The following is a 9,475-nucleotide window of genomic DNA, read 5'->3' on the forward strand; positions in this document are numbered from 1 at the left end:
GGGGGGGGGGGGGGGGGCATAGAAAAGACGAGGAATGCCAAGAAGTTGGAAACTTGACATGGAAAAACACACACTCTCAATTTTCCCCGCCACATTCAACACAAGCACGTTACATTGCATTACACCGCAATAAACCGAACGTTTCCAAACCCCAAAACGGCCCTTCTCGTGGCAATAGAAGCGTAAAACATCCTAAATGTTATTTTAAACAGATAAAGAACTAGTGGGTGCGCACAAGCGCACTCTCAACTACTCATTACAACAAGCAACAATTTCTCAAAGTTAAGAATTGTTCACCGAGTTCGGCAATAGGAATCTTCACAACTTACTGTTTGACGGCTGTCTGTCTCGAACACTAATTTCAGACTCAGCCTGGCAAAGTACGAACAGGAGAGACGACCAGTCCGCCTACTTTTGCCCCACCTTCTTTTTCAAGTCCACACACCCATCTTGCCTCTGCCGACTCCCCAAAAGAAAAAAAAAACCCACACTCCGTTTCACTGGGTCCAACCCACCCCTTAGTTTTTAGTGGTCCAGCTCGCACCCCCACAACTCGCCGCCGCTGGCCCAGCCCCTCCCCCTTTCTGTCCACACACGCCCCCGCGGGGGGACTCTTATACAACATCCTTTTTCTCCTTCGGTGTCTCCTGACTTTGTCACTCAGCTGATGGTGAATTTGTTCTGGGAGGGCAGCAGATGACTCACTGAGGTTTTGGTGTGTGGGGGTGGGGGGGGGGAAACTCCCTAACAGTGGACGTTGATGAATGTGCGCAGGTTACCATGGCGACAGACTGGCCGAATCATAATCACACACGATACGGGCAAAAGCATCGGTCGTGACGTCTGCAGAAGTTCTCCCCGTTGGCATATTAAATAGCTTCCACACCGGAAGACTTACAAAATAGTGGGGTGTGTCTCCGTTTTTTTTTTTGACCATCAATCCAGAAAGTCTGAGGCCATTAAAACTATTACAATGAGTGTGTGTGTGTGTGTGTGTGTGTGTGTGTGTGTGTGTGTGTGTGTGTGTGTGTGTGTGTGTGTGTGTGTGTGTGTTTTTAAGTTGCTGCAGACATCAACACAAGCGCAAAAAACATAAGGTTCCAGTAGCATTTCTTCCCGATCAACACCCTTCTTTTCCTGCTTTTGTTTCAGAGGAAGAAGTTTCAGGAAGAAAGAATGTTGCTGGTTGCAATCGAGAAAGAGGTGGGGGCAATTGAGGGCATGTCAAGGCTTGAGAGGAAGAAAGAGAGGAAAAAAAAAAAGAAGGGTGGGGAAGAGACGGGTGGAGCGAAGACATGGAGGCAAAGGTAACGAGAAATGGAGGAGGCCGCTTCACACTCGGAATGAATTATTATTCCACATTGCTCGTTTATAGCTTGTGGTATATGGTTTTGGTCTTTCCAGTGAGTCAAAGTCATGTGCCACTCCACCACGTGCGGCGGCACCGCATTTTTTTTCGTAAAAGGGAAAATTTAACGGCCAAGGTCCCTGAAATGATATCATGTTGCCCAATGTACGGCGAGCACGTCATCGGTACGTGTTGCTTCGTCTTTGCTTTCCGACTGTCGTGGATTTCAAGAGGTACATCAAATGTATTTGTGTGCTATTTCTTGCGATATTCATAAAGTAAGCGTAAAGCAGGAAAGCACGATATCCGAAAAACGGATTTTCAACAAAACAACCCAGAGAAACAAATTTGGTGATCGTTATGATTAACAGCGCGTATGCTGAAAAAAAAAATCATCTGGATCTAGATTTTTTTAAGATAACTATCTATTTCTAGAAAAAAAAATGGCGCTAAATCCAAATCGTGTGCAGCCACTTGAAAAAATAAAATGGATTTTTCTCCACTTTTTCAGTGTAGACAAGTTCCAAACATGAATGTAAATGTGATCAGGTGTACTTATTCAAATAAAACACGAGTTGAACCTGCTTGTGCACTTTTGACACATGGAACTACTTTGAATAACTGCCACTCCCGAACTGTTGGAGTTTACAATTCACTGAGCCTCGTGGTCCCGTGCATATGTTAGCAAGGTGCTCGTCGTGACTTATTTAACAGCCAGGAAAGTGACCTTCGGAGTGATTTGGTGGATAACCTGAAGGCAGGTCAGATGAGTGCATCCATTTTGGCGAATGAGGAAAGGATCCGCCTCGTCTAAGAGTCAGGGCGGGGATGGGGTGGGGGGACAGGGGTAAGGCCAGAGAATGAGTCAGACTTTTTGGAAAGGCAAATCGGCATCAGAGGATTCAGCGGAACGTCACGTGAGGAAGGAATGCAAGGACCACAGGCCTATGACTGCATGGCTCGACTAAGATTTGTCCCAGATTGACATGCAGGGAGCTGCTTGGAGGGGTCAACTGGGGAAAGGGCGGATGAAGTATTGGACTTTGGAAAAAGTGGGATTGATGGAATGTAAAAACGCGTCAGGAGTGCAAGGCTAGAGAGATGTCAGAAGAGAAAATAACATAAAATAAAAGCAGGAAATTAAAAAAAATAATTACATGCGATAAAGACCCCAAAAATATACAACAGCACTAAAACACTATAAGGCTGGTACATAAAAAGGCAGGGTTTGAACCCTCCAGTTATAAGCAGATTTTTTTCTTTCAAATGTTGTACTTATTATAATTCGCCTAAAGGGACAGTCAACTTGTGCTTTGCTGTGTATTTGCATTCCACACCACACACAGAACCAAATCATGCACATCCAGGCGCGCATTACACGATGTGCTAACAGTGCCGCACCTCAGAGCTGGGAGGAGGGGCGTGGGGATTGTGCCTTGCTCAAGGGCAATTTGACGGCGCTTTGGAAGCAGTCAAGCATCTCTCCAACATTTTGTCCCGAGTGGGACTTGAGCCAGAACCCTTCGGCTTCGCGGCCCGAGCCCAAACATTTGACCTGATGCCACCACCGTTATTTGAAAGACTCAAAGTTGGCTGTAGCAAGTTTTGCTCGGACCCCACAGAGGATGGCAAAATGCGGATGTTACCAAAGGCCCACGAGGCTGTGAGCTTGAATCTGAAATTTGATTTGTTAAATGCTCACGTAGTTTTAAGTTTCAGCAAACAGCACTTCTGATTGTAATGGCCCTGGGCAGATTAGATTGACATGGCGGCACTTATCGGCTAAAATCTAATTGGACCCAAAAAAAAAAAATACACACACACACATACAGCACTGGAAGCAGTGCAACCAAAAAAAGAAAGCGAGCAGTAGGGAATAAATGAAAACAATTTCATGGAACAAATATTCAAACAAAGGTTATAAATGCAGGTCAGGCCTTCTGATATTGTTTCGGCTCGCAGAAATGGCGTTGCTAGCCATAGCTGCGGTTCTTTGTACGATCTGGCTACCGTGGCAAAGATAAAGGTTTCTATGTCATTACATTTTGTCACCGATGATGTAGTATTGAAATATTTTTCAATATGTTTTTACTTTGGCGTGGAAAACGGCCATTGAGAATTTCAAGTGTGACCAAATACGGTCCCTGGCCTGATGAAAGGCTACAGATGTGCCTACGGTCTGGAGGTGCCGTTATCAGTCATTTCCGTCACGCAGAGCTGGACTTGTGTAAACAAAGCGCTTATATCGTTCATTTGTTGGACTTCTCAAGTTACAATGGATATTCTCTTCCCCCGTACTACGGCATAGATCCATATCGACACTAAGTGCTCCACCCCGGGGGCCATGCTGGCATCGCAACCTCGCGATTAAATACGCGACATGGTGATAAATCTGAGATTAGAAACCGTATTCGCCGCGCAGTGTGAAGCAGAGGGAAAGAGTGAGGCAAGAAAGAAGCAGGATAGAGAGGAGAGAATGCGGCAGAACCCGATTGTGTTCTGGGCGTGTCGAACCCCACCCTTAGGTGAGGTAAACCAAAGTTTGCTCGGTGCCGTACGTACGGTGTGCTAGAACAATCCCCGAGGTCGTTTCACTGAATAAAACCAGTGGACGTGCAAATTTTTGGGGGGGGGGCGGTTGAATGATGCAAGAAGTGGTCCGCCACCAATGCAGACTTATCTCAGGGGGGGGCGGCAGAGACTTGGCCAACAAGACGCTGTTTTGAAGCAGGCACAAGTCAACTCATCACATGCCTGTGTAACGATCGAGTCGACCAATGGGGTGGCTCGCTCAACAAACAGCTCTTTGTCATACTGCAATTGCAGGCGAGTACCGGAAAAACCAGAATCACCAAGCATAGTTTGAACAGTGTGATATTGTGTGCTTGTGTGTGTGTGTGTGTTACCAAGTGCTGTGCGCACACGTACAAAAAAAAAACGATGAATCCATGAAATGAAGTGCTCCCAAGCATTCCTGGATGAGGGTGGTGCTTCTATGAAGTTCCTGTTTGGAATTTACTGTGGGATTTTATGAGAAGTGAATGCAGGGGCACAATATGCTATTCAACGCGCACAACTGAGCTATGCAACTCTTTTGACGTTTTTTTTTTTTTTTAACTTCCCAAGAATGAGTTACATGCCCTGTCACGATAAGAATTCCAGTCGCTCTGAACGACATGCGCCCTTCTTAGCGCCAGAGCGCCACAGCTTCTCTTTTCAAACTGCGGCCTTTTAATCAGGAATGCGTGTACGCTTCGTCTGTTTGACGCAAGCAACGGTCTTCAGTGAGATGCAAAGTCTTGTCGCATGGCATGTGACTCATGTTTGTCGGATGATAATGCCTTGATTAAGGTGTTTGTGAAGGGAGGGAGCCTTTCAACATGTCCGTGGGAAGTCAAGCGGCGTCGCGCATGCCAGATGAGCTCGCCCGACCACAGCCAATGAGACTGCAGCCTGACACAATTGTAAAACTCCTCGTCTGCGGTTCGTTCTTCAGTCCGCTCATTCCATTGCTCCCTTGCGTGTCACACCCTGCCAAAAGACACACGAATGCTCGGTTGAAAAAAAAAAAAAAAAAAGAAAAAGCAAAAACAGCTAAGTGTCGATTAAAAGTGGCGGTGCTTTGAAATATTTTTCACTTTGAGGTGGGAGGTTATGAATTAGAAGGGCGAGCTCGGGCTTACCTCGAAAAATTGAGTTTGAGGTCTGGTGCCCCCCCCCCCATCCCCCGGCCTTGCTTCCGGTGTGGGCAAGCTTTCTTTTGATGATGATTTGGAACTGCTCAGGCATGCTCCCCAAGTCACACATATGCACATTCACATGCGCAATACGCATCTGGCTCGTGACACATCGGCTCCCGAGACAAACAAAGACAAACACTTACTCACTCACCAAGGGAGTGACACAGAAATCTTTTTTTTCTTCCCTTTACTACAGTGTGTTTCACAGGGTTGGTCATCGGTCTATATTTCCCTGTACCCACGCCTTGTTTACGTCGTTGAGAATGAGAATTTACTATTGTAGGAAAAGTTGAGGTCACGCTTGTCAAATTTACGCGGCACGGCGCCACATGTGGCGAGCGGGTGTGCCGCACAGTCAAAAGGTTCGGGGATCAAACTCACTCGGTGCTTCATATACAGTATGCGCCACCCCTGCCTTCAAGTATGTTTGTCCTCACTTGGCATTAATACTTGATAGAGAAGGATAATAAACAGAGCCACTGAGAACTAAAGTGGGCTCACTCCATTTTTGTCTCCTTTTTACATGAGGTGCAGAAATGATTCGAGAAGCGTCATATCTTTTTCATTTCAATTGAATTTCCATTTTGACAGAGATGTGGCAGTCCATTCTGGCATTTCCTCATTCATCAGCGCAACAACGGGGCCAACTCCCATTTCCAAGATGGCCGCACCCATGAAACCCGGCTTCCCCCTGTGCAAAAATATCCCAGAAGCTTCAGTTCAGACACTGATGGAAGACGCTCAGTGCGTTCTAATGTTAGTGTCAGTGAATTTTATTCCTCATCGTGAAGTATAGATTCGACAAGTGTTTGGAATTAACTAAGGAAAACCACAATCTATTGAAAAAAAAAGAATCCAGAAGGAGTAATTCATGCCATATAAATCACAAAGAAATAAGTCTCCCAGATTCTCTTGCACCCTAAAATTTCAGCTGACTCTTCTGTAAATGACAACAAATTGAGTTACGTAACTAACTACCCACTAACTACTCAGAACTGGAGTGGGATATCCCACTCTGAGTAGCTCAGTTGCACGTCAATGAATTGATGTCCTTATAGTAGCTTTATCGAGTGAGAAAGAGCTTCACGGAAAAAGCAATGCAAATCAAATTACGCCCTCGTCGAATCATTTGCATGTCCCCTGTTGGGTGCTTGCTTTTGGACTGAAGAGAATGTGAAAATTGGGGAATCCATTTAAAAACAAACTGACATGAGGCACTTGTGTTTTGCTACATTACGGCCTCCAGTGGGGCAAATGTGAGGCGCCCAAGCCACTGTTTACATTCAGTTTAAAAAAAACACACACATTTGCCGAAGCTGACCCGTTTCCATGGTGACTGGCCAGCGGTTTTTCTTTCTTGATTCACTATCCCTCACCCCCACTGCTATGTTTTTCTGCGTCGGCATAACTACACTCAACTCTAGTTTCTCCTCACGTGATGTTACTCCTTTTTGGGAACATTTCTGCTCCGCCTGTTTCCGCCTGAGAGCCACCCCTGTGTTTAGGCTGCGCCCACAAAGTCTCTCTCTCTCTCTCTCTCTCTCTCTCTCTCTCTCTCTCTCTCTCTCTCTCTCTCTCTCTCTCTTTCTCTCTCTCCCCCAATGAAATGCAGCCATGCACGCTGTATTCTCACTTGAATTCGAAAGAAAACAACTCCAGGCTGTAGCTAGGCAACTCTAAAATGTGAGTCATCCAACTGCCGCACCCATCGTCTACTGAGCTACACACACGCGCAGTTTAGGATTGACACTCGTGAATTCTTCAAATATAGCAAAACTCAATGTGCATCGTTGTCGTTCTCACAACCAACTAATTGGCATGATATAAAAGAACATAGCGGACCCATCTTGACGACATGATGACGACAGTATGATCAAGGCTTGGCTTTGGCTTTGTCTGATTGTCAGACAGTGGACAGCAGTGTGATCTTATAATAATAATAATAATAATAATAATAATATCAAGTTCAACGTCATGCTAATACAGTACAATAATAATTTCCACTTCGCGGTCAATGGGAGTTTAAAGGGATCATCCAGCGAGGATCGTCCATTTCTCAGAAAAAAACTATTTATAATTAGTTTGTTTGAAAATTAAAATTTTATTTTGAAAGTATGGGCTTGCGTTTTCAATTACATTATTTTGTTTCGGAGAAATCACTAAATAAATAACTTTCAAACCGCCGACTGCAAATGAGCAACCTTGTACTTAGGTATTCTGTATGGCAACAGATTGATAAAATGCAATAGGACGCACTCTAGCGGACAAAAGGCAGCATTACAATGTACTGTATCCCATTTTATTTCCGTTTTCAAACATGCTTTTATCTCATTCAATAATTGGTGAATTCATTGATTAGAAATAATGAAATCAAATCGGAGTAAAATGAACACGTTTATTCCTGCCACTGAGAATTGCCACTGGTGTTTTATCCTCCCCTCCAAAGTTTTCAGATATTTAAATAATGCCTGTTGATTTCAGCGCAGCTGTTATCTGACTTAGTTGCCTTTTGCCCGCGCGTCTAAATGTAAACGTTACATTTCCTCTTGCTTTCTCTTAAGACAAATCCCTGAGCAGCTACCATCCCAAGGCCCACCTGCCTCTCGACTTCATGCAAGGAAGACGAGTATATTTGGAAGTGAGAATGCAGCTCCATACAGCAACTACATGCTTATCGACAAAGGGTAATGACAAATATTCTTGTCCAGGTTTTGCTTTTCAAGACAATTTTATTTGCTGTTTCGTGTAGATTCGCCGTCCTTTTCGACATTAACATTGTAGCAATTGTCAAGCCTTGTGTACATAGCAGGGATAGTTCATCCATATGATCTTACAAAATGTGTGTGTGTGTGTGTGTATAAAATGTTCCCCCCAAGCAGTGAAGTAATTTTCTGGAAGCCCATTTGATTGATGCAAAATCAGATTCCTGTTCAGATTTTGTCATGAATTAGCACTTGTTAAATTAAAGACACAAAAATCATGACATTAATATGAAGTAGCAGTTTATTTATAACAATATAGTCCAAAGCAAAGTTTCAAAGACAAAAAGAACATTCATGGAAGGCAGCAGCAAGTCTTCAACGGGAAGAGCGCCCCCAGACGAAGAAAAAACGTAACGGGTATGCTGCTAGTAAGGTTTTGTTGTTCTTTGTCAAATTTGACCTTCACAAAAATCCAAGACTTTGTACTTCAACAAATCCCCGGTTACACAAAAGAAAACAAGTTGTCTAACTACTACCAAAGCAGATGGAATACTTTTAGACACATTTGAGAGAGTCATTTTTAGTCAAAAATGGTGACACTAGCTAGTTTTTCACCTGACATACGTGTTAAGAAATCAGTTGTTTCAGTGAAAGGGGTCTGATATGGTACGACACAGATCCCCCCCCCCCATCCCCAAAACAGCATTTAACTGGTTAAAACAGCTCAGTGCTTCAACTGCCCGTGTGGCTTTCCTCATGTCATCTGAACCGTAAATCCCATTTTGACATGATAAGTGGTGATTCCGAGCAAGCACTTGCATATCAAAGGACTGAATCTGTCAAGATGGCCATTACAGTTTTATGCTGGTTGGGAATGAAATGGAACTCTCCACCTAGTAAGCAGCGCAGTAGCGGGCGGAGGCGGCCGTGTAGTCTTTCTTGATCTGTTTCAAGAGGATAATGGTGCACACCAGTGCAATAATCTGGACACAGAAAGGAGAGGGGGGAAAAAGCAAGGGTGGATGAAGCAATGAATGAGCCAGCCCCAGCTTTTGGAAGCCCAAGTTAAACCTGTAGAACAAAGAGTGAAAAGACTGAAGTTTGGCCTTGGGTATACAGTCATCCCTCGTTTATTGCGGGGTTGCGTTGCAAAAAAAAAACCCCGTCATAAGTGAAATCCGCGAAGTTGTTGTCTTTAATTTGTGGTCAAGCTCTACAGCAATGAGGCGTGGAGACTGTTGACATTCGTCTACAATCCCTGAGCCAATCAGGAAGCAGAACACATCGCACTGTTTAAAAAAAAAAAAGGAACGAAAAAAATCTGGGAAAAGTGAAACCATGAACCGTGATATAGCGAGGGATTACTGTACATTGTTTTTGGGGCGCTAACCAGGAGCAGAGTGCAGCGATGGCAGATGATGGAAAGGAAGGAAAATGATTGATATTCGAATGGAAAGGTGAAAGTGGAGTTTAAAATGTACATACAAGTGCTTGCAGCGCAGGGCCTCGTGTATTTGATTATCTTAACGTTTGAAAGTGAAGGGCAACCCTCCATTGATTTTTGATGTCGAATTCCCACGATTCCGTCTTTAACCCGCAAAATTGTTTGTTCATGCGTGACAAGTAAAAACTATTTATTTGGAGTTATGGTTTATTTTTAAAAAAAAAAAAAAAAAGTGTAACAT

At 44.1% G+C, this 9,475-nt stretch overlaps 1 long non-coding RNA gene across 1 annotated transcript in view; it reads left to right on the top strand.

Moving 5' to 3' along the window:
* Positions 1–6: 6 nt before the first annotated feature.
* The window catches only part of LOC109516447 (uncharacterized), a 13,106-nt gene continuing 3,637 nt past the window's right edge, over positions 7–9,475 (top strand). The window contains exons 1-2 of the long non-coding RNA XR_002168338.1: positions 7–909; positions 1,153–1,307. This is a non-coding gene — a long non-coding RNA (uncharacterized LOC109516447). The remainder of the gene's footprint in view (positions 910–1,152; positions 1,308–9,475) is intronic.

The sequence above is a fragment of the Hippocampus comes genome, unplaced genomic scaffold, assembly GCF_001891065.2.
Source record: "Hippocampus comes isolate QL1 unplaced genomic scaffold, H_comes_QL1_v1.1 scaffold343, whole genome shotgun sequence".
NCBI classification, from domain to species: Eukaryota; Metazoa; Chordata; class Actinopteri; order Syngnathiformes; family Syngnathidae; genus Hippocampus; species Hippocampus comes.